This window comes from Quercus lobata, chromosome 8, assembly GCF_001633185.2.
Source record: "Quercus lobata isolate SW786 chromosome 8, ValleyOak3.0 Primary Assembly, whole genome shotgun sequence".
Lineage (NCBI taxonomy): Eukaryota > Viridiplantae > Streptophyta > Magnoliopsida > Fagales > Fagaceae > Quercus > Quercus lobata.
In genome coordinates, this window is record NC_044911.1 from 48,709,587 (window position 1) to 48,733,546 (window position 23,960).

Here is a 23,960-nt window from a genome sequence, read left to right on the forward strand (position 1 = left end):
TGTGGTGCCAAAATCAAAGTCATTGTGGAGGGACGTAAGCGGGCAATGGTGGGTGCCTAACCCAAATCTGTTGCGGGCCAAAGGTCGTCCTGTGAAGTCAAGAATAAGAAATGAAATGGATGGGATACGGCGAGAACAAGGAAGCCGGATAGAAGATTCGGACTTTAGAGAGATTCAACCGAGGCAAAGATGCGAAGTGTGTCATGAAAAGGGGCATAACCGCAGAAGATGTCCCAATTCCCGTTAGGCTTTGACAAACGGTAGTGTTACAAACTAGGCAAGTGCTGTTTTTATATAATATGCTCAGAATTTCATTTGCTTTTTGTTCTTCGCACAAGGAACTAACGACCATATTTAAATGTTTGTCAAGCAAGCAGATACTCGATTTTGGAATGGCATTGTACATGGAAGTTGTGGTTATCTTCAGTATGGACAGCTGCTAGGCGACTATGTAGACTTTGTTGTATCAATATGGACAAGTGCTAGGCGACTATGTAGACTATGTTGTATCAACTCAATTGTTATTTTGTTTATTGCTGAATATTGTTGTAATTGAATTATTCTCTATTAATTGTACTTGTTACATTAGTTGCGTTGTGCAACTTTTTATTGCAACTGACCTCAAAATATGTGCTGATTTCATCTGCATCTTCATTAGTTTGTTCCCTTATCTTTATATATATTCTTCAGTTCTGATCAGAACCTCAGAGATGCAGCACCATCAAGCTCTATCCATTGACCAGTAGCAATCCACCAACAATCTCCAGCAAAGCAATGGGATCTAATCATTAAGGTTGCTGCTGCAAAGGATCAAAGAAAACAAAGAAAAGCTTTTGCCTATAATGCCAACAATATGGAAGGAGTTTGTGTCTTTTCTGGTGTAGCTAGTACTTTGGCAAGTTTAACCACAGGGGCCTTGTTTGAAGCAATGATAGCTACGGCTACTATAGCTAGAGATCATGGCTTTCATCATATTTCGTTTTTAACTAATAGCAGGAATGCAACTCAGGTTCTTAAGAAGGAAAAGACAACAGATTGGCTAGATATCACCAAAGTGGCTGATCTGAATTTTCTTATCCCTTCATGGTCTGTTTTGTTATGTTTTTCGTGTGCCTCATGTAGTGGTTAAATCTGTCTGGTCTGTAGCTAAGAGGGCAATTATAATGCCCATTAACAGTAACTGGTTTAATCCAGTTTTTTGCATTTGATGTACTCTCCGTCGACTAGTATCAAAATATATATATATTATGCTCGTATCTAGTTGTTTACTACTGCCCATGTGATGTGTTCTGAATCTGATTTACTGCTGCAGGTGGGGGAATAAAAAAAATCCCAATGGAAATCGATTATTTTAAACTCGATTTCCATTTGGGTGGTATGATGGTAAATAATTGCCAGTATAAATCAAGTTTCAAAGGCTTGATTTATAATGGATTTATTTACCAAAATGCCACTGCAATGTAAATCAAGTTTCAAAGACTTGATTTCCATTGGGAATTTTTCCAATGGCATTTGGCTGTAAATAATTTTGAACTCTTTGGCTTGGCGTACTCACTACTAGTGAACTCAAGTACTGAATGGAAATCGAGTGTCTAATGTTCGATTTACACTATTTTTGCTTTTTTTTAAAATAATAGAACTCACGTATTATATACTAGATTTATACTGTTTATCTTTTTTTGTTGATAATGGAACTCGAGTTCCACTGGAAAATTTTTTTTACAATTTCTGAACTCAATTTGAAACTAACAAAACTATAAAATTTAACTTGTACCTATCGATCTTAAACTTCAATGTTTAATTTGAAACTTCTAGAACTAAATAGTTTAGTTTAAAAAATTTTAGATTGTAAGATTTATTTTGAAACCAAACCACCTTAAATCATAGGATTTAAAATATAATTTATTTAAAAAAACCAACCAAACTACCTAGACAGTTGGGACATGCATTTATTACCTGGCAGATCACACAAGCTTAGAAACTAGAATAACAATTACGAATAGCGGCACATATTGTACATAAAGAAACACTGAGACCCCAACACATGAGAAAAGACACATAAGGAGAGATGTGAAAGTGTGCAAAGACAATTGGACCCCATGTTGAACAAAAAGGAGAATAGTGAGCAACATCATGCTAGAAATCATTAATAAAAAGTCCACACAAGTTGAAAGGATTTAGGGCCCAAACACTATTTATCTAATGGCATTACTCTCAAGCCTTGAAAAAATGTTATACTCCTGCAAGCTCACCTTACTACACTTTTATGTCTTTTGTTGCAACATAATTAAATTTACAAAATTTTATAAATAAAAAAAAGGAGTCAACAACTATAAGACTACACTGGTTCCACTCCTCTCATCACTTTCCCCTCACATCTGAAAAAGCCAAAGCCGCTTGAAATGCTCTATTGTCAATCAACCTTAGTAGCCATGTCCTGATAAAAAACAAAATAGAAAACAAAGGCACGTACACTGGTTCCACTCCTCTCCTCACTTGCCCCTCACATCTCACAAAGCCAAAGCCGCTTGAAATGCTCTATTGTCAATCAAACTTAGTAGCCATATCCTGATAAATAAAAAATAAAAATAGAAAAACAAAGGCATGTAGTTTAGTTTAGTATCTATTTTTGAACAACATAAGCAAAGGGCAGAGTTATAATTTTTTGCACTACAAACCTGAGTTGTCCATGGGGTTGCCAGTAGGCATTAGTTCCAGCTCCTTGATTTCAACAACTACACAATCTGACATCAAGAATGTTTTTGCTACTGAGAATGCATGCTCAAGGCAACATCTAACCATCTGAAGTAAGAGAATGCAAATGTTTCAGTAAATAGCTTCAATTTAAACATGTAGTTTTTCTTTTTTTGATAAACTTTTAAATAAATAAGGATAGGGTCACACCAATTCCTCACCTTAATCTTTTAAATTTCCCTAAAATTTAGCATTTTATTTTCTTTCAAAATCAGATATGTTAGTGCCTAAATATAAGGATATGGATGGAGAAATTATAGTAGTAGTTTTATTGTAGGAGTCTTTTTTTTCCAAAATATGGAAGAGATTTTAAAATAAAAAAAAAGAATAAAAAAAAAAAAGAGGAAAACGTGAGATACACATGAGCCTATGTTTAGTACCAACATAACCAAAAACACAAATTTGCCATCAGAATTCAATACCCCACTACCTAAAAAACCAATTAAGCTTTATAAATCAATAAATAAATGATCTCAGGCAATTATGGAATATAACAAATTCTCAATATTGTAAAGCTTACCAAAAGATAGTAATGCCATTTCATGAACCGATAGTATATCCACCGGAGAGGAACAAAAATTACATAGAATAAGCAATACACATAGGGAATATCTTGGGGTCCTGACATAGAAATATAAACAAAAAAAGAATCACATAAGCAATTGGTGTATTTAAAACTTTCTATGAATCAAAACAATTCTACTCACTCACTCCCAATAGATAGCAAAACGCACCAAAAGCAAGCACCCCCAAAAGATGTGTCACCTACACATCAAAACACAAATCACAGTAATATACTAAGATCCGATCCATATATTAATACATCCAATTAATTATTTTTCATTAAATACTTTGAATTTTCGAAAAAGAGAAAACAGTAAAAACGATTTTATTTTTCATTATAAAAAAATGTATTATTTACTTCAAAAAGTAAATTAATGATTAAATTAAGAGAGGAGAATATACTGAGTTTAATGCTTTGGTCTAAATTTAAAGTGCAATTTTTTTAAATATTACATGGAAAATGTACTATTTAAATAATGGAGTGCATGATCAAGCAATATTGAACATGCAGGCTATTGATGAGTATTATGTGCGATGAAATAATTTTTCATCACACCCCTAAGCTTTTTTTTTTTTTTTTTGTGATTGGAAAATGTAGTAATCCAAAATTATAATAAATGCTCTAAATTAACTCTTACACGTAAGCAATGTATCAGTATGTCCCACGTAATTAAGGGTATTTTTTTTTATGGATAATTAAGGGCACTTTAGTAAAGAAGAGATTAAAAAAGTTTTAACGTAAAACAACAATATTTTTCTTTTCAAACTTCGGCGCCTCTTTGCATATTTGTTTGATATTATATTTATATCCGGTAAAGTAAGAAATTAAATATACATTCAAATCCTTTAAATCATCACCTCCACAACTCTCAACTTCTAAACTCACTAAGCCACTTCTTCTCTCTCTTACACTTATACACAGACACATAAAGTTACAAACAGACACATTATTTTCTCATCCAAATTAACCAAAATGGCATGGTTTTTTTTTTTAAAGTGTGTGAAATGAGTACGAAAAATTAGATCTAATTTTAACTATAAATAAATGATTTTGTGAAATAAATTAAACATTTTCTAAATTATATTTTCATCATATTGATCTAACAAATCATAACCTAAATTTAAATATGTTCTCAAAACTTCTACCTAAAATAATAATTTAATAATTTTAAGAAGTGTAACTTATTTCTCCTATTTTACTAAAAATTTATTACAATTACACATATTATTACAATTCTTACATGTGATTAATTTGTTCAAAATTAGTTCACTTTAATGAGGTTTTAAAACACCCTATTTGTGACAAGGAAAAATCTATTGATTATTGTGTATGTATGCGCAACGACCACTATAAATTTAATTTAATTTTATGTAGAAATGAGTTCGCAAAATACATCAATGGTGAATACCGATGGCATAGAACGTCGTCGAGAATGATGGAGATATTATGCTCGCTTGAGAAGACAACGAGAAGACAATGAAAGCAGAAATATTCGATTGGCAAGACGTCGTGCTAATTACTCAAGACAAAGACAACAAACTTTGGGTGGTGATCACATTTTAGTAGGAGGCCCAACAAATTTAAATGAAGAAGATGTTGTACATTCTAATTCAACATCAACAAACCCATCACCAATACCACCTAATCACGAGGATGGACGAAGTCATCGGCTTACCCATATCCATAACTTGGCACGCAATATGCCAGTTGAGCATAGGGCTATGCAAGAAGTCAATGGTAAGATTATAGTTTAAGTTCTTTAAACATTCTTCATTGCTTGGAATCTTATTATTTTGAGAAAATCCATAGTTTCTAGCATGTTAGTTGTATGTCAATGTATACAAAGATACTAAGTCAATGTTTATAATATTAAATTTAGGTCTCCCTTCAATCTATCCAACTATAATGGCGAATGACTTTGAGGCTAGACTAAGTCATATAAATTCTAATGTTAATACTGGTAAGTCTTATATAATATATTGATAAAGCTTTAACCATATTTTCTTATATATAATTACACCAATTGAGCATTTTATATAAATACATTGCAGTTACAGAAAGAATTGAAGGAGTTGAAAATATAGTTGAGCAAAACCAAGGGGATGCCTATAGAGAACAAGGTTCATTACTCAATGTTACCATTTTTATCCTCAATTTCATGTTTATATCCTTCTATAAAGCTTTCATCATTATTTTTTATATATAATAACACCAACTGAGCATTTTCTATAATTACATTGCAGATGTAGAAAGAAATGAAGAAGTTGAAAATATAAATTATCAAAATCACGAGGATGGCTACAGAGAACAAGGTTTGTTACTCAATGTCACCATTTTAATTTCAATTTACATGTTTATCATTATCAATTTTATTATTTGTTAACAAGCTACATATTTGAAACATTATTAATATTTTGCTTATTTCACAACATAATATTTGGTACAAGTTTAATATTTTCTTTCACAACTATCATAACACTCTTTATCACTAATTTTTTCCTCAAAATAAAAATTAGGTGTTGACAACACGTTTGATGGTACTGCACATATAATAAATTGTATGCGAGGCAGATACAATTGTGCAAAGGATTTTAAAGAAGGTATAGAGACCATTAGGTACCAACTACCACAACCAAAGACATGTTGCTTTTGTAATGCCCGTTTGTTCCATCAAGAGACATCCTCGATGTGTTGCAAGGATGAAAAAATATCCTTACCCAACGTACCAATTTGTCCTGAATTTAGGGAGCTCATTTGTGAGCAAACACCACAGGGCAGATATTTCAGGCAATATATACGGTTTTACAACAACATGTTTGCACTTACCTCAATGGGTGTGCACGTGGATGAAAGCATGGCCTCGAATAGTCGAGGAATATATACATTTCGTGCCCAATGTGCCATCTATCATAGAATTGGTAGTCTTTTACCACATACACCTCTAAGTGTACGGCATCTACAATTGTATATCTACGACACCGATCTTCAAATACAACGCAGAATGTCTCAATCTGTAGAAGCTCATAAAGATATTGTGCAACTTATTCAAAGGATCTTAGACATGCATAACCCATTTGTGGATTAATTTCATCAACTATCTTGAAGTCCAAATTTACATCAATGTAAACTCCTGATTAAAGAACAACCTTTAAACCAACCTCAATATTGCCTTCCCAGCGCTTCCCAAATGGCAGCTATTATTGTAGGAGGAGAAGAAACTAGTCATTTAAGTGGTAGAGAAATTTTGGTTCAAACATTTGGTGGTAATTTGATCAATGCTCAAGATACAGCAGGATATTATGATCCACTGCAGTACCCAGTACTTTTCCCATTTGGAACATATGGATGGGATATCAACACACGTGACACTAATAGAAATAAAGTGTCATGTCGTGATTATTATGCATACATCTTTCAGATAACAGTTTTATTATTTTCAAATTTTTTTACTTCAAAATGCCGCTTACACTATAAAATAATTGAACCTACATCTATTTTTACTAATGTCCAAGATTCGCGACGATGCTCTATCAATGATTTGGTATGGAGGACGCCTTTCACAACAGTATGTTGTTGATAATTATGTAAAAATTGAAACACACAAGTTTAGGTGGTTTGAGCACAATCAAGATTCTATTAGGGCAGATTTGTACCAAGGCCTACAAGATGTTTTCTATAAAGGAGAGAGTGATACTGGTAATGTAAACTTTACACTTGAAATTTACATTATTTTATTAATGGCAAATTGGTATCAATATTTATTAATGACCCAACTTTTTCATCTTATATTTAGGAAATGTTGGACATAGAACCATTCTACCTTCATCATTTTTGGGAAACCCGCACGATATGATCCAACGATTTCAAGATGCAATGTCATTGGTTCAAAAGTTTGGGAAACCAGATTTATTCATCACAACGACGTGTAATCCAGGATGGGAAGAAATCCAAAATGAGCTTTTACCCGCACAAACTGCACAAGATCGTCCAGACTTGCTTGCAAGAGTTTTCAAATTGAAATTTGAAGAATTGAAAGATGTTATTGTGGTTAAGGGGGTTCTCGGAAGAGTTATTGTATATGTGCAAGTCTTTGAGTTCCAAAAAAGGGGTTTACCACATGCACACGTGCTTATAATTCTCGATGAATATGATAAATTGCATAATCCAAAGGATTACGATCGAGTTGTTAAAGCAGAAATACCGTGTAAGGAATAACAACCTCAGTTACATAAAGTTGTACTGAAACATATGATACATGGTCCTTGCGGAGTACAAAATCCAAGATCACCATGTATGAAAAATGGGCGATGTAAAAAAGGATACCCAAAGCCTTTCTCGCCAGAAACCTACCAAGGCAATGACTCATATCCTGTTTACAAACGATATTATAATAATAATCCCGTGCCATTGAATGATCATTGCAGGATTATGGTAGACAACACTTGAGTTGTTCCATATAATCCTTGGTTAGTGCTGAAATATAATTGTCATATTAATGTTGAAATATGTTGCAGTATCAAGCGTGTAAAGTACTTATACAAATATGTGTATAAAGGCCCAGATCGTGTCTCTATGGAAGTTAGACCAGGCCCAAATTATGATGAGGTCCAACAGTACATTGATGCAAGATGGGTATGTGCTCCAGAGGCATGTTGGAAGATATTTTCTTTCCCTATGTATCGAATGTACCCTGCCGTTTTTCGTTTGCAAATTCGTCTTCCAGATAGACAACAAGTACATTTTAGACCACATGAACCAATTGCTAATGTTTTGGAGCGAAGTAAAAAGACAATGCTCACTGAATTTTTTAATATGAATATGATTGATCATGATGCACGAAATTATCTATATAGAGAGTTCCCTGAGCATTATTGTTGGGATTACAAAAACAAAACATGGACACAAAGAAGATCTCATAAAAAAGTAATGGGCAGGATATATATTGTTTCACCATTTGATGGAGAGAAGTTCAATCTACGTGTTCTTCTTAATCATGTCAAGGGGCCAACAGAATTTGACGATTTATTGACTGTGAATGGGATAACCTATCCAACTTTTAAGCAAGCAGCCGAACAGAGGGGTTTACTAGAGAATAATAACAACATACGACAGTGTCTGCTTGAAGCAAGAGACATTCGAATGCCGCAGCTTTAAGAAGATTGTTTGCAACAATATTGGTATTTTGTTTACCAATTGGAGTAAGAGAATTGTGAAATGAGTTCTATCCATATATGGTAGAAGATTACCCATCAACATCTATTACAACAGAGACACATCGTACAAATAAACTTCTTAATGATTTAGAGACATTACTCTTGCAACATGGAAAGCATATTACAGAGTATGATTTGTCGATTTCAACTGGAAAATGTGACAATGATTCAACTGTACCAAGACTCATACAAGATGAGCTAACTATTCCTAATGTAGATGAAGAATTCACTTTAATTGAGAAGTTGAATAACGACCAGAGAGTTGCATATGAGACAATCATGACAGTTATTGATCGTAAGAAAAGCATGATATTCTTCATTGATGGGCCAGGGGGAACTGGGAAAACATTTTTGTATCGCACAATATTGGCAGCCTTGAGAAAAGCCAATCACATTGCAATTGTCACAGCTACATCTGACAAAGCAGCAACATTACTCCTTGGTGGAAGAACAGCGCATTCCAGGTTTAAGATTCCTTTAACTCCAGATGCTTCATCTACTTGCTCAATAAGTAAACAATCAGACTTAGCTGAACTTATTAGACGTGCCACCATAATAATTTGGGATGAAGCCCCAACGGTAAATCGGCGTGCACTCGAATCTTTAGATAGAACATTTAGAGATATTATGGAAGTAAATTTACCTTTTGGTGGTAATGTACTAATTTTGGGTGGAGATTTTCGTCAAGTACTTCCGGTTGTTCCAAAGGGTACAAAGGCAGAAATGATTGATGCATGCATAGTCAAGTCCCCATTATGGAAAGATGTCAAAGTGTTACATTTGAAGCAGAATATGAGGTCTAGCAATGATGAAGAGTTTGCTGAGTATATACAACACATTGGTGATGGGAATGAACCACATATAATGGATGATTTGATTAAACTACCCCCTTCAATGGCAATGCAATGGGAGGGTCAGCATTCTATATACAACTTGATTGATCAAGTTTTTCCAAATTTGCAAGAACATGTCAATGATGCAAGGTATATGGTTGATAGGGCTTTGCTAACACCTATAAATGATGATGTTGAACAACTTAATGCAAAGATAATTTCTCAGTTTCCAAGAGATGAGTTTATGTTACATTCTTTTGATGAGGTTGAAGGAGATACGCAACATCTATATCAACAAGAATTCCTAAATTCTATATCTCCAGGGGGTTTACCACCACATATATTAAGGCTAAAAAAGTGTACTCCAATTATGTTGTTGCGCAATATAGATCCAAAAGTCGGATTATGTAATGGTACAAGATTGATATGCCGTGGATGTTTTAACAACATAATTGACGCTGAAATTTTGACTGGACAATATGTGGGTACACGCATTTTTTTGCCAAGAATCCCTTTGAAGACAACAGAAAATGTACACCTGCCATTTGTAATGATTAGACAACAATTTCCTGTACGTTTGAGCTTTGCACTTACAATAAACAAAACGCAAGGTCAGACAATTCCAACTGTTGGAATTTATCTTCCTGATCATGTTTTGAGTCATGGCCAATTATATGTGGCGTTGTCAAGGGGAGTCTCCCAATCCACCACAAAACTATTAGTGCAAAAAGGAAGAATACCGGAGGAGGAAGGTGTTCACACAAGAAATATTGTGTATAAAGATGTTTTGTTCCCTTCATCATAGGTATTAATTAACAATTGAAAAGAACTATCTTACATATAGATTTATTTTAATAATTTACAAATTTTAATGGTTATGCTATCTTCGTTTTAATATTTCATTCTTTGAAATTTTTTATATATACAATTAATTGGTAATAGGAAGGATGCCCAACTCAAATGTGAGGATTGAGTCCACTATGCTAAATAATGGAGTGCATGCTATTCCTACTGCTCATTGGGAGAAGTGGAAGGATGATCAGTCAATATCAAACATGGAGGCCGTTGATAACAATGTATATTTCTTTTTAATGATATCTTTAATCAGCATCCCTTTTTATTGTTTTATCAAAATTAATATTAAAAATATCGTGCTGCGTATGGGTTAAGTTCGAAAATTGCAAACTTATTCACCTGGTTGGGGATTCACTGTTCAAGTTGACAAGAAAGAGCTTTGGAGAGATGTGAAACGAGTTTTAGAGTCACAAGAATTGGAAAGGTGTGTTATGCTATTTTTTAAAATAGGAAAATAACTAATTGATAATTTTAATATACAAACATTTTTTTTCTTCATTTTGAAGTTCCAAGAACAAAGACAAACAACAAATTACTGTCAAGAGCAATGAGGTTTCCAACATCCATAAGAATAAAGACAAAGGAAAAATGAAGGACGATGTGATCTCTAACACTCATGCCAACAGAGACAAACAGAGAATGAAAATTAAGGACAATGTGGTTTCCAACATCAAAGAGCAAAAAAAGATACAGAGAAAAAAAACTAAGGACGATGCAATCTTCAACACAAAAACCAGTAAAGACAAACAGAAAATGAGAGTCAAGGATGATGCAATAATAAAGCAGGTACAAATCATTACCATGTCTACTTTAAAAATAAATAAAAATAAAAAATAAAAACCTTAATTACATAGTTTTTAAATTTTTTTTATTTTAAATTTTGGTAATTAAATGATATTTTTAAGTCCCAAGCTGAAGTAGACCATTTCACATACATGGAGCTATGCAATATCATCACAAGGTCAGTTCAAATATTTCATTTTACAAGTTTATACTTGATGTTTATTGTGCTTATCATTATTATGTACGTTTTAAAGTCTCTATTAATAACACAAACTAACACATTTTGTATCATAGGTTCATGGCAAATGCTGCTAGAAAGCAATTAGAATGTGAAACAAATAGCATTGCTCCACCAACTTCTCCACCGTAGCCGTCATAATGTGCCCATTTGGAGAGCACTGAAAGTTGCGGTGCGTTTTACCTTTCACGTTTTGCCTTTTTTTTTTTTTTTTTTTTTTTTTTTTTTTTTTTTTTTTTATTCAGCCGCAACATTTGACTCAGTCTTCCATGAACAGTGCATTCGTGCACTGTTCATGTACCCATAAATTTCACTTTTCAACAACTTTTTCATTAAAAATGGGTCCCGCGACACTATTCACACATTTAAAAATTATTTTGCTACAGTGTTTTCAGTTTTCAGTTTCAGCAACAATAAGCTCAATCCAAACGGACCCAATATTAATAAATTCACCTATTCCATGTTTCAGATGAAGTGCATTATTTTACAGTTTTCCCTGATGTAAATATTTCAATTTTCTACATTGATCCATCAACTTCTTCATAATTGCTTTTGTAAAGGTCATCACATGTATTTTGTAAGTAGTCTTATTGTTACAATTTTATTATGCATTTTCAATATATGCACTATTTATAAGATCTATTTAGATGATCTTTTTTTTCCTCCCCCTAATGGTTAATACTAAATTATTGCATCATCTTCCAATCAATAACACATTGATTACTGCATAAAAAAAATTTGGCAAAAATGGATAATAATTACGGAATACTAGCCTCTGAGCACGCGCTCACACGCGTGCTCAGAGACTCTTCTATTTTTTGGGTAAGGGTTAATTTAGAGCATTTATTATAATTTGGGATTACTACATTTTCCAATCACCAAAAAAAAAAAAAAAAAAAAAAAAAAACCTAGGTGTGTGACGAGTGTCATGTGTGGAGAAATAATTTTCCAATCACAATAATTTTTCATCACAAAAAAATCTAGGGGTGTGATTGGAAAATTATTTCTCCACACATGACACTCATCACACCCCTAGATTTTTTTTGTGATTGGAAAATGTAGTAATTCCAAATTATAATAAATGCTCTAAATTAACCCTTACCCAAAGAGGCTAGTACTCTATTATTATTATATCTTAAAGAAAACCCCGTGTAAATAAAGGCTGCCACGTGGCACCACAGTTTGTTGCCAAGAATGTTTGAAAAATCGCATCTTTGTTCCTTAAAAAGAGCATTTTGATTTTGATAACGGAAACGGCCATAAAAGGAAAAGTTTTACTGTTAATGGAATTTGGATGCGTTGCCTTCGCACGGAAAAGATATCATCATCTTCTCAAAAAAAAAAAATCCGCACTTTAAATTACGTAGTATGATTGATTTGTCAAAAATACATGAGTCCCCAATCCCTATTTTTCCAAAACCCAAACTACGGATTCTTCCTTCACTCGGTAAAATTATCTGCTTATTCAAACGCACACTACAAATAAACCCAAAAATCCATAATAAATAAATGCACATTCTATGACATTACAGCCAACGAAAAAAATTCTCAAGATAGGGCTGATGGAGAAACTCATGAGGTTTCATAATTAAATGAGTGGCACTTCAAAGCATATATTAAAATAGATATTATGTCACATTGGACATGGGTACAATTGTTACAATTGAATCAATGAGCATGATTATGAATCTGTATCTGAATTGGAATCTGAAAGTTCAAAAAACGTGTATAAACACCTTTGAACGTTTAGACCCCCAAATTACAACTTAACCAATTCAAGCAATATGTCAAACAACTAGTGTGCGAAAACTTAACATATGCTATAATATGAAATTGGTTAAAAACTATCTAAGCCAACACAAAATAAAATCCACAGCAGATAATAAAAAGGCAAAGATAGAGAGGAAGGAAGATGCAAACACAAAGACAACACGCGATGTGTTATCGAAGAGGAAACCGAAGCCCTCGGCGTAAAACCTCTCCGCCGCCCTCCAAGCAGTAAACAATCCACTAGAAAATACAGTTGGGATACATGGACAGCAATAGACCCTCCAGCCTATCTACCCAGTGCACCTAAGCCCTCCAAGCTTCTTGCTCTAACGAGGTTGCGCCGAACCTTTTTCCTTTTCTAACTTCCCGGATTCCGCTACTAGACCGTAGCATCAACCAATGAAGATTGGTTCCTTCCTAACTGCTTCCCAGAAATCCAAACAACTGTCTCACAGTGATGATGATGGTGAGAACCAGGTTTGGTATAATGCCTCTCAAGGATTTGACAATGGAGAGGAAGAGAGTTGAGGAATTTGAAGAGACTCTAAGGTAGAGATTGTGGGTGAAACAATCTGGTTTTTCTTTAGGGTTTCTCTCTCAAAATTCTCTCTGGAAGCTCTCTTTCAATCGTGGGTAAAAGGGTATTTATACTGGAGTGGAGAGGAATGTGAAACGTCAGGTTTAAAAACAGGGGTGGCTCGCGGCTTGACCTCGCGTCTTGACTAAGTCGCGCGATCCAGTCGCGAGATAACCGTATGGCCAGTTTCCTGTTTTGTCCTGTAGTGCTCCAGCTTTCATGACTGTTCACCTTCCAGCATGCTTGGCACGTGTGCTGCGTTGACGACTTGCAGCCGCGAGTCCACCCGGAGTCCCAGCGCGAGTCTCTGTTTACTTGCACACTCTTGAGCAATCTTTCACTCTATCTCATCACTACCCTTACATCAACCCACCTAATACAGGGTTACTAAATGCTGAATTACAAGCAAATTTGGTACGGAATAAAGCCAATTAGATGGTTGAATAAATTTCAACCTTACAATCTCCCCCTTTGGCTATTCCGTGACAAAACCCTAAAACAGACTCTAGACTTAACATGTGAGTTGGGAACAGTTGAACAAAACTCACTCACACCTAACTCTAGAAGCTGTGAAGCACTTGAATCATATGAACATAATACTCCTGAAACACAGCAATACACCATGATCATTGTAAGCAGAAAATCATAAAATGCATATGAAACAGGCAATATGTGATCAAGCAAAGATGGAGTTAAGAAACAAACCATGGCTTGATTAACCAAGTGAACACCACAAGGTAGTGATCACAGTGCTCATTCACACTTGGAATGAACACAAGGACATACAAGTTAACAAGCACAAGGCAAGACACTTGCATGTTCAACACTCAACCAATGCATAACACACAAGGTATATGCATCTAGGAACAATCCTACAAGGGTACAAGAGTGACAGTACATAAACCAAAATGCAGGACATTTAGATTAAAGTACTGATTTCAACATAGCATAAAGGCTGCAATAAGCAAGGTACATACCATAAAGCCTACAAACTATGCATAAAACATTGACCCTAAAAGCTTACAAAAGCACATGGGTACAAAACACAAAACATCCTGAATAACATCATCAAAATATATTAAAGTTTAAACCAAGAGTATAGGTTAAGAGTTAGAAACAACTATACACCAAAAACACAGTGTATCAAACCCATATAAACAATATATAGTCCAACAAATATAAACCTAAACCTATAAGTTTAGAGGATAAGACTTAAAACAAAAGTATGTGTGTACTCCCCCTATCACTATGCACACTTCCCTTTGAACTTTCTCCCCCTTACTGAATGCTCTCCCCCTTTTTGGCACGAATAGCTAAAGGCTCTCGTCCAACTTTCGTTGAATATCATCTAGCTGATTCTCCATAGTTTCAAGACGCATTTGGACATGGTTGTTTGTGGAGTAGAGAAGTGCCACAATCTCATCAATACGTTTCTGAATATGCTCAAGTACACTCCCGACTCTATCAGTATGAGGAGCAGTCTGTGCTTGCGGAATACTAGCCGGTGAAGCTTCAGGAACAGCACGCGAAGTAGATGTAGTATGTGCAGGTGTCTCTGATTCAGGGACAGATGGAGTAACCGGAGAGATGTGAACACTCCTTGGTGATTTAGAGGAGTGACTTCTGCTAGCTTGAAGAGTGAACATGGAAATGGGACGCTGACGGGTCAACATTTTTCCATCTGCAGGAGGAATAATGCCTTCACGAAGAATGAGCTTCATGATAAGACTGCAAAATGGAATAATTCCTCGAGCTGTAATTCTACACGCGGTCTTCCTCAAGGTGTAGTAGATGTGAGCACATATATCAATGGGGGCTCTTGTAATAAGATCACAAAGGAATAGAGCTCTCCCAAGATTGATGAATGTAGTGTTGGACAGTGGGTAGAGATTGGTGAACATGATCAACTTCAGTGTGGTCAGCTCTGGTGCAAACTTTGCGATGCTGATGGATGTTCCTGCACTGGATACTTCATGATCGTATCCTAGGATTTGTAGAATTTCTCCAACTTCTGGAGTTCGTTCATCGTATGGAGTTATATTTACATTCTGAGGTCTAGTGATGCCGAGAAGATCTGCGATGGAATCTGGGGAAACACTAAACTCTGTTCCTCTGACCCAGAAAATGAGTTGAGGTCCAAGATCAGTTGCATTGGAGAAGCATTCTTTGACCAGCTCATCCATTGGATCATCAAAATTCCCGAACAAGTTTGCCCAATCTCGTTTCTCAAAGATTCGAGGGATAAAAGTGGTCCCTAATGTGTTAAACTCTACCACCCGTTCCACTATAGTAGTTGACTTGTCAAAAACGTTTGAGTAGGCGTGTGAGTTAAGCGGAAGTCTGAACCTATCCTCATTGGGGTCTTAAGATGCCTGAGATGATAGACGAGTCCTTTTAGCAACTGGTGTTGCTGGTTTGTCAGCAACAATGTCTTTCCCCCTGGAAGATCGACGAGACATCTGCAAGAGAACAGGCCCACAGCAGAGAACCAAACAACAGTACCACACAAGATAAATGTCAACAAGATTCAGTGCAAGAAAAATTTCAATACACAAATACAAACTGAAGATAGTGCAGACCAAACTTCCAACAATACAAAGGAGCACAAAAAGACAGGTGCAGCAAAATGGTGAAAGTGCACAAAGGCATAGATAGATAAAACAACTAACAAAACTGTCAATGAGACAGGTTATCATGACCATGATATGCAAACAGATACAGCATTCGAACATTTAGAGCAGATATCATAAAACACTCCACAAGAGATATGAACATGGGAAAAAATTTCAACATGAAGTAACAAATCATCCAAACTAGAGCACATGATTGAGAGACACACATTATGTTATCATAAAAACTCAGTAACCAATACCGAAATCCAACATCAATACTTAAGCAAGTGATTTGAGCAAGTCAAATAAACACCAAACCCATTTAAGAAAAGATTTTCAGACTCAACAATAGGCAAATATCAGAATAATGAAAAACACATTGTGACCGCTCAACATGAAAACAGATGAGAACAATAGTAAACAAAACACGCCATACCCATTACACAAAGAGAGAAGTATTTCGAACACAATATCAATCCAAACGGTAACAAAAATATCCAGGAAAAGGGAAAATGAGATTGAGAAAGCAAAAACCCATACCTTTTCTTGATGATTTGGATAAGAAATGAAGCACCAATGAGGTTTGAAAATGGATTCATGGAGTGTTTGGAAAGGAGATATTTTAGAGAGAAGATGAACAGTTACAAATGTTCGAGGGAAAAACTGAAAAAGATTTAAAAACTGCTCCTGTTTCTGCCAAACACGCGTTTTTCGCGACTTGATTAAGTCGCCACACAGTCGCCAGTTCAAGCCGCCAAGACACTCAAAGACAATAATTTGAAAAATTCTTCTAAGTGTTTTTCGCGACTGGAAGGTCTACCCGCGAGTGAGTCGCGAGCTGAGCCGCGAAAATCTCTGAGTTACCCTCGCGACTGGACCTTCCACTTGCGAACAAGCCGCCAAAAATGACCCGCGAAGACGCGACTGAGGCACGCAACTTGACATACCCGCGATTGAGCCGCCAAAACAGGGTAAAACTGGAATTTTGAAATTTTCAGATTTTTCAAACAAAATACTTTCCAAAAACACCTAAAAACACTCAAAAATCTTTTTGTGCTTGATTTAACAAAGATTGAACATGTGAAAACACATTTCATCAAGTACAATCACACAAATGAATATGGCATTTATTGAACATAAACTTGTGTGTTGTGTGTTGATATCAACAATGAGATAGTCCTTAGTCTAATGTGAAGTTTCAATGATCAATTCAACCAAGACATACACAATTAGCACTAGATCATGTGACCCATCTCAATTATAGAAATATGTATATATGACCTCCCACAAAACTTGATAACATAATTTGGAGCTTTACATTTGACTCCACATTCAATTATAACATTTGATCTTTTTAATCTTTTGAGTCAATCACCTCTCATTGTGAGAGTGATATTTGATATTTCACTTTAATGAACAAGCCTTTGGCTTTTTGAATAAACATTCACTTTAATATAAGGTCGCTTACCCTTTTTCCTAGTCAAATACTAGAATGTGCGACAGGCTTTTGCAGCTCAATATCTCTTTTCATTTGGAGATTTACATTTGGTGAGCTTTTTTTAGCAAAACAAAAATAAAGAGTGGGAAGATATATAGACACAAGTCTATGCATGTCTCAAGATCAACAAAACCATTCACTAATCATTCATGACAAGTTTGAAGATCTATTTACAACAATCACATAGATTTCAAGATTTTTCCCACAAGAAAACAAGCAACGCTCGAAAATGCACAAAGCCATTAGCATAAAGGTACAAGACAAAACAAGTTTTGAGACAAAAACTCAACAAAGTCAATCAAGCTTTTTGATTTTCTAATTTTTATGTGATTTTTGGATTTTTGACACAAGAAACAAAAAGATTGATAAGACAAAATTAAAAATATGCACAAGTAGACAAGCAAACAACCAACAGCAAAAACAGCAAGCAAAACAAACAAACATTGTCACAAAGCATAGGAAGTATTAATGCATGGACATGTTGTAATGCTTATGCATGAGTACCCTTTTTCACCCACACGTCACTTGCGTTTAGGGTGATTTCCTTATAGGATTGGGTACGGGAGTTAGGGCTTTCAAACCTTCGTGAGAAGCTTTCCAAGCAGTTGGTGAATGCACCAATCATCTTCATCACGTTCATCATTCCGGGATCACCATTCTGATCTCTAGATTGATCACCTCCCCAAATTCTTCTATCATTTCTAGGTCCTCCTGACCTTTGGGGAGTTGCACTATTCTTTGCTCTCAGCTTTTGGCAATTTGGTCGAGTATGCCCTTGAAGTCCGCAATAATGACACACATAAGTTGCTCTAGAACCTCTTTGTGGTCGTGGGCGTGACTTGGCACGAGATTCAGACCTGCCCACAGATTGATTACGTGGATTCAGCATCCGTTGGTTCACCACATTCTTCTTCTCCTCCACCTCGAACTTCTCACCAGTAAGATCAGTTACAACTGGATCTTTGGCCTTTACAAACTTCACTTCTTTAGTAACATTTCCAGATGAACTACTTCTTCCGGTATATCCCAATCCGGATTTGTCTGAAAAGCTCTTTTGAGATGAGATAACATCATCTAGCTTCTTGGTGGTGACCTTCTCTACTTTAGCATTTGCTTGCACAACCTCATTCTTAAGAAATCTTACTTTTGTGTAAGATTCGGACAACTCACCATCCAGTGTCTCTATCTCACATTTGGCCTCCCTATATCGGATTAGGAGACTTTTGTAGTCCTCCTCAGCCTTTTTCATTTTTCTCACAGCAGCCTTGGCCACCCTTGTGTACTCACCCGACTTCTCCAAGAGTGAGTTATAATTCTCTTGAAGATTTGCTGTGCTTTCATCTTCTTCAGCATCTGATTCTTCAACAATTCCTAGTGATTCATCATCACTATGTTCTCTAAGGTCTCGTACAAGCAGATTCAACTCATCCGAAGACTCAACATGAGCGATAGTCATAAAGGCTGAATAGTTCCCCTCTCCATCACAACTTTCTTCTGATTCTAAGTCAGACGAATCCGAGTCACTAAAAGTCGTGGCATACACTTTACCTTTCGATTTCAAATAATTTGGACATTCCTTCTTAAAGTGTCTGTGCCCGTTACATTCGAAACAAGTGACACCTTATGTGGGTTGGGATTCTCTTCCATCTTTCTTTTTGAATTCCCTTTTCTCCCTTCCAAAACTTTGGAATTTTCTTTTATCATCAAATTTGCCATTATTTTTGAATTTCAAGAACTTTCTGAAATTTTTGACAAGGTATGCAACATCTTTGTCAACCACATCTTCTCCCGATGAGTCTTGGTCTTCCACCTTCTCATTAATGGTCTTTAGAGCAAGAGATTTACTCTTCCGTTGATTGGGCAACGACATCTCATAAGTCTGCAGAGAACCAACCAGCTCCTGTACTTTGATGTCATCAAGGTCCTTGCTCTCTTCAATTGCTGTCACTTTAGCACGAAAACTTTCCGGCAATAATCGAAGGATCTTCCTTACAATCTTTGAATCCTCCGTTTTCTCTCCCAAATTGAACTTACTAACAACCACCTCATTTAGCTTCCCATAGAAAGAGTCAAAAGACTCATCCTCACTCATTTTGAGCTCCTCAAACCGAGTGGTCAGCATTTGCAACTTGGTGTCTTTCACTTTCTTAGTGCCTTCATAGGTGGTTTCCAAAATCTCACATGCTTCTTTGGCAATGGTAATGTGAGAAATCCTATGAAATTCATCTGGAGACACACCACAGAAAATAGCATTGAGTGCTTTACTGTTAGCATTAGATGCAGCAAGTGCTGCCTTATCCCAAGTGGATTTGGCTGCCTCAGGTCTGGTCCAACCAATCTCAACAGTATCCCAAACGAATTTATCAATAGAACACAGAAAAGCTCTCATGCGAACCTTCCAAAAAGCATAATTACTACCATCAAAATATGGAGGTGCATTTAGGGATTGAGACCTATCCATCTCAAAATGGAGTCAAGGATCACACAATGGTAATGAAACCAATAGCAGTGTACCCGCTCTGATACCAATTGAAAGTTCAAAAAACGTGTATAAACACCTTTAAACGTTTAGACCCCCAAATTACAACTTAACCAATTCAAGCAATATGTCAAACAACTAGTGTGCGGAAACTTAACATATGCTATAATATGAAATTGGTTAAAAACTATCTAAGCCAACACAAAATAAAATCCACAGCAGATAATAAAATAGGTAAAGATAGAGAGGAAGGAAGATGCAAACACAAAGACAACACGCGATATGTTATCGAAGAGAAAACCAAAGCCCTCAGCGTAAAACCTCTCCACCGCCCTCCAAGCGGTAAACAATCCACTAGAAAATACAGTTGGGATACATGGATAGCAATAGACCCTCCAAGCCTAATCTACCCAGTGCACCTAAGCCCTCCAAGCTTCTTGCTCCAACGAGGTTGCGCCGAACCTTTTTCTTTTCTAGCTTCCCGGATTCCGCTACTAGACCGTAGCATCAACCAATGAAGATTGGTTCCTTCCTAACTGCTTCCCAGAAATCCAAACAACTGTCTCACAGTGATGATGATGGTGAGAACCAGGTTTGGTATAATGCCTCTCAAGGATTTGCCAATGGAGAGGAAGAGAGATGAGGAATTTGAAGAGACTCTAAGGTATAGATTGTAGGTGAATCAATCTTGTTTTTCTTTAGGGTTTCTCTCTCAAAATTCTCTCTGGAAGCTCTCTTTCAATCGTGGGTAAAAGGGGTATTTATACTGGAGTGGGAGAAGAATGTGAAACGTCAGGTTTAACAAAACAGGGGTGGCTCATGGCTTGACCTCGGGGGTTGACTAAGTCGCGAGATCCAGTCGCGAGATAATCGTATGGCCAGTTGTCCTGTTTTGTCCTGTAGTACTCCAGCTTGCATGACTGTTTACCTTCCAACATGCTTGGCACGTGTGCTGCGTCTGGCAGCTTGCAGCCGCGAGTCACCCGCGAGTCTCTGTTTTCTTGCACACTCTTGAGCAATCTTCACTCTATCTCACTCACTACCCTTACATCAAACCCACGTAAATACAGGGTTACTAAATGCTGAATTACAAGCAAATTTGGCACGGAATAAAGCCAATTAGATGGTTGAATAAATTCAACCTTACTAAATCTGATTCTACATCCAATTGTGCCTCAAAGGGTTTGATTCTGTTAGTATTGGCTTCAAGTGGGGGAAGTCCCTCATCATCACTAGATTCAAGCTCATAACACATTTGTATGATTCTGGCATGAATTTTATCGTGAATTGCTTATAATTTCAACTACCAGCACCTTAAAAAAAACATAACACAAAAAGCATGTCAAAATTATTGTAACTCACCTTAGTTGGAGAGCCAATTACTCCAACAGCCATTAAATCTTCAAAATTTCCAGTGATCGCATTATATCCATATTTAGGGTTGTCACTGGAAAGCACCTAAAAATAAAATAAAAAACTACATTCAGTGCAATGCAACATAAAAAAGACTAAAGACATACCAAAATGACAAGAATAGTAAGAATACCTTCTCGCTAACCACACTTCCACTAACACCAGCATTCTTGGCAATCAATTTCAAAGGGTAACTCAAAGCTCTTTTGAAAATATCTGCTCCAACCTGCAATTAATCCAAACAACTTGAGGCTAAAAAGCTATCTCAAAGATCAAAAGGACATGTGCCTCATTTTGCATTTAACAAGATCTACAAATTGGAAGGATTTCAACCAAGCTTAGTACTTCTATTGCTTAGAAGTGACTTCAACAATGCCAAGACTTGAGCCTTCAGTAAATAGCTTATATTTTCTTCATCATTGTCAAGGTTGTCCCCGATGGCATTCACCTTTGATGCAAGTCTATGCAAGGTGCATCCACCTCCAACTACAATAATTTCCTCAATAGCAGCCTGAAACTCATTGAAATTGTATACTGATAAAGACTTACCATCAACATAAAACCTATTTGTGCAGGTGTACTTTACAATTGTAACAATATATTACCTTTGTTGCATTAAGAGCATCTTCGACTCTCAGTTTCTTTTCCTTGAGCTCTGTCTCAGTTTGTGCGCCAACCTTGTGTGAAGAAAGTCAATGAATTCAGATTTTCACTCAACCAGCAAAAAAAAAAAAATCACACATCATAATTACAACCAGCTATTGGGAACTTACCTGGATAACAGCAACTCCACCTAACAATTTTGCAATCCTTTCATTCAGCTTTTCCCTCTCATAATCTTGCTCTGCAGCCTACATGAGAATGTCTATTTAATTGGCCTAAAACAATCAAAATGAATCCTGCACACACTGCTTGTTTATGTGAGAGATTAAGAGGATAAGAGATTGATACCTCAGTAAGATTTTAATCTGTGCAACCCTCTTTTTTACAACTTCCTGTGTGCTTCCATCACCAACAATTGTTGTGGTATCCTTGGCAAGCCCTACCTTAGAAGCAATGTCAAGTAATTCCTTGTCAACTTTGTCTAAGGTAAGCCCCACCTCATCCCTAATTGAGGAATCAATCTCTCATCCTTGACACCCTCAGAAATAAGACCTTGTGCAAGAACAACAAATGTTGTTGTTCCATCACCAGCCAAATCATTAGTCTTGGCAGCCACTTGTCTCACTAACTTAGCACCAATATTCTCAACTGGGTCCTCCAACTTAACCTTAAGAGGGGAAAGACCAAAATCCATCAATATCTCACACAAGATGGTATTGGTTCATAATAGGTTGAGCAAAGAAGTATATACAAGGGAGAAATTTGTAAAAAGATTAATAGCATTGCATAAGAATTTATTCATCATAATTTTTCTAGGCAAATCAAGTTCATTTGATCCTTAGTTTCATCAATAATGGAAATCTAAGCATCTAACACCAAAACATTCCAACTAATGAAGACAACAACTTTTTTGAAGATCAATAAACAACCTTGGCATTGTAAACAATGAATAGAAACTAACCTCTTTTGCAAGAGTAACACCATCATTAACAATTTTTGGAGAGCCATACTTGCTTTCTAGAACAACATTCCTGCCTTTTGGACCAAGAGCAACCCCAACTAAATCCGCAAGCTTGTTCACACCAGTCTGAAACAAACCAAGCAATTGATTAGAAACTAGAAAAAAGAAATAACCATAATCAAAACTCCACCGCAATAAATTAACACCCAACATCATCTAATCAAAGACTCACTTGTAGCTTCATAATAGCTAAGCCATCCTTGTTGAAACGCAATTCCTTTGCCATGGCACAAATCTTGGGAGAGGAGCCAACTGAAGACATGGCTGTGAAAGTTGATGCCATCTACTTCTCAAAAGCTGAAAACAATGAACATTATTGTCTTAGTAATCTCAAACACATTAGATAAAGGAACTCAATCAAAACACCAAAGGAGGTACTAAAACAGAACATAAGATCAAAGGAAGGAAGCTACTGGGGAAAAAAAGGCAATTAATCAATTCAATAATACTGACCAAGATAACAGCAGCAACAACATCCATGTTGGAATATCTACCTCCAACTAATGTCCCAACTGTATCATTCACCTAGTTCCAATAATGTACGTTAAAACCATATTGAAAACAAAAAAAATATCATGAAGTATTCAACACCAGATTGAAATATGAAAAAAGGAATGACAATCCACTACACAAGACCATATATGATTTTCATCAAGAATAACCAAAGGGATCACATTAGTGTTTTTATAAAGAAGCCATTGACTTTAACTAACAGAGTTGACACACGCATATCAGGGCCTTTCCTC

The 23,960-nt window shown here is 36.0% G+C and overlaps 1 pseudogene; it reads right to left on the reverse strand.

Annotated features, from left to right (window-relative positions):
* Positions 1-2,342: 2,342 nt before the first annotated feature.
* Positions 2,343-23,505, reverse strand: LOC115957002 (annotated as a pseudogene).
* Between the last annotated feature and the right edge of the window lie 455 nt (positions 23,506-23,960).